The sequence below is a fragment of the Papio anubis genome, chromosome 1, assembly GCF_008728515.1.
Source record: "Papio anubis isolate 15944 chromosome 1, Panubis1.0, whole genome shotgun sequence".
NCBI classification, from domain to species: Eukaryota; Metazoa; Chordata; class Mammalia; order Primates; family Cercopithecidae; genus Papio; species Papio anubis.
The window spans coordinates 150,398,050-150,400,871 of record NC_044976.1 but is presented as its reverse complement, the minus strand read 5'-3'; the positions used below and the strand labels follow the sequence as shown (position 1 = coordinate 150,400,871).

At 40.5% G+C, this 2,822-nt stretch overlaps 1 pseudogene; it reads left to right on the top strand.

The window, feature by feature from the left end:
- The first annotated feature begins 378 nt into the window (after window positions 1-378).
- LOC101023918 lies at window positions 379-1,590 on the top strand (annotated as a pseudogene).
- The last annotated feature ends 1,232 nt before the right edge of the window (window positions 1,591-2,822 follow it).

The following is a 2,822-nucleotide window of genomic DNA, read 5'->3' as shown; positions in this document are numbered from 1 at the left end:
AATTGTGTCATTGCACTCCAGCCTGTGCAACAAGAGTGAAACTCTGTCTCAAAAAAAAAAAAGTGGCCGGGCGCGGTGGCTCAAGCCTGTAATCCTAGCACTTTGGGAGGCCGAGACGGGCGGATCACAAGGTCAGGAGATCGAGACCATCCTGGCTAACACGGTGAAACCCCGTCTCTACTAAAAAGTACAAAAAACTAGCCGGGCGAGGTGGCGAGCGCCTGTAGTCGCAGCTACTCGGGAGGCTGAGCCAGGAGAATGGCGGGAACCCAGGAGGCGGAGCTTGCAGTGAGCAGAGATCCGGCCACTGCACTCCAGCCTGGGTGACAGAGCGAGACTCCGTCTCAAAAAAAAAAAAAAAAGTATTATTTCATGAAATTTTTGCCTCAGTTATATATCCATGTAATATGCATATGCATATGTATGTATATGCTAGGTCACAATGTAAAATGCATTTCTATGGATCACAAAAAAAGTGTGGAAAGTTCTAACTATTTGGTGTTATTATATTAATAGTTCTCATTCCATCTCCCCTCTGACAATTTATTAAGGAGCCCAAAGAGCCGCTGTTTATGTGGATAGTGTCTATCAACATTTACTGTATTATGAGCTATAATGGCATCACTGCACTACAGGCTGGGTGACAGAGTAAGACTCTGTCTCAAAAAAAAAATTTAATTTCTGTATTAGAAATTACAATTGAAATTAAGAAATATAATTCATTACTAATTCTTTTAAAATAACAATTAGAGGAAACCCGGGTACCGGCAAGATGCCGGCTTACCACTCTTCTCTCATGGATCCTGACACCAAACACATTGGAAACATGGCATTCTTACCTATCAGAAGTCAATTAAAAGGACCTGCCCCCAGAGAGACAAAAGATACAGATATTGTGGATGAAGCCATCTGTTACTTCAAGGCCAATGTCTTCTTCAAAAACTAAGAAATTAAGAATGAAGCTGATAGGACCTTGATATATATACCTCTCTACATTTCTGAGTGTCTGAAGAAACTCCAGAAGTGTAATTCCAGAAGCCAAGGTGAGAAAGAAATGTATACACTGGGAATCGCTAATTTTCCTATTCCTGGAGAGCCTCGTTTTATATTTAATGCAATTTATGCCAAATCTGCAAACAAACAGGAAAATGAAGTAATGACAGCCTATTTACATCAGCTAAGGCAAGAGACTGGACAGAGACTGTGAGCAAGTTTTTGACCCTCAGAATGATAAACCCAGCAAGTGGTGGACTTGCTTTGTGAAGAGACAGTTCATGAACAAGAGTCTTTCAGGACCTGGACAGTGAAGGGAGCCCAGGCAGCCACCGTCTCCAGATCCCTGAGCAGCATTTTCCAGCAAGATGTACAGAGTCTTTTGCCTTTATTTCATAAAGTTTTATACAGAAGAGAGAAGAGCATGTCGTTACTTGAATAACTCCTGATCAAGAATTTGGGTGGGAGAAAAGAGAGTGGGTTATCAAGGGTGATTTGAAATGTTCTGCAGTATTAAGCTGGCACTTAAGAATAATAATAAATTTCTAACATTCAAAAAAATAATTAGAAACTCATTATATATTAGTATAAATAATACATGTTTATGAAATAATAATTAGGCCAGGTGTGGTGGCTCACACCTGTAATCTCAACACTTTGGGAGGCCAAGGTGTGCAAATTGCTTTAGTTTTGAGACCAGCCTAGGCAACATGGTGAAACCTCACCTGTACTAAAAACACAAAAAAATAGCCAGGTGTGGTAGCATATGCCTGTAGTCCCAGCTACCTGGGAGACTAAGGTAGGAGGATCACCTGAGCCTAGGAGATCGAGGCTGCAGTGAGTCATGATCGAACCACTGCACTCCAGCCTGGGCCACGGAGTGAGACCCTGTCTCAAAAACAGCAACAACAACAACAACAAAACAAACAAACCGTAGCATTGTTTTACATATTGCAAATCTAATGTCTGGAGTGATACAAACACCCTAAAGTGTTACCAGTGAGTTTTGTGAGTGCAGGACAATCTGTGCCTTGCTTCTAGCTAAAAGAATATGGCAAAAGGGATGATAGAGTGACCCATAATCATATTATGTTATATATGACTCTATCATAGCTGACTGGAGGGAGATTTCCCTGCTGGCTTTAAAGAAATAAGTGGCCATGTTGTGAGAGGACCATGTGGCAAGGACCTGTGGATGACCTCTAGTTGCTTAGAGCAGTCCTTAGCCAACAGCTAGCCATTAAATAAGGCCTTCAGTGCTACAAGACACTAAATTCTGCCTACAACCAGTAAGCTTGGATAAGGATCTGAGCCTTAGATGAGATTGCAGCCCTGGCCAACTCTTTGATTTTAGCTTTGTGAGACCCTGAGCAAAAACCCTGAGGAGCTCATCTGAACCTAGACTCCCAACCCAGGGAAAACTGATATAATAAGTGAGTGTTGTCTTAGGCTGCTAAAGTGATAATTTGTTACATGGTAATAGAAAACTGATATATATGGCTTCTTACATTGGCTTCTGCATTCAACTATTGTAACATGTTATTTTAATTGAAGTACATAAGGAAAATCCAGCCTCAGGCAGATCAGTTATGTAGCTGGAAAAGGGAAGGTTGTATTTTAATGGCTTTTTATGATTATCATGAATAGTCTTCTTTGCACTATATCAAAACTCAACTAGTTGTAGTTTCTTAAATGTTAGTTGGAAAGATGTCCAAATTGGAAAGAAAAGAAAAATTATCTCTGCTAACAGATGACATGATCTTATATTTAGAAAACCATGAAGATTCCACAAAATTGTTAGCACGAAGTCAACAAAAAGGCAGGATACA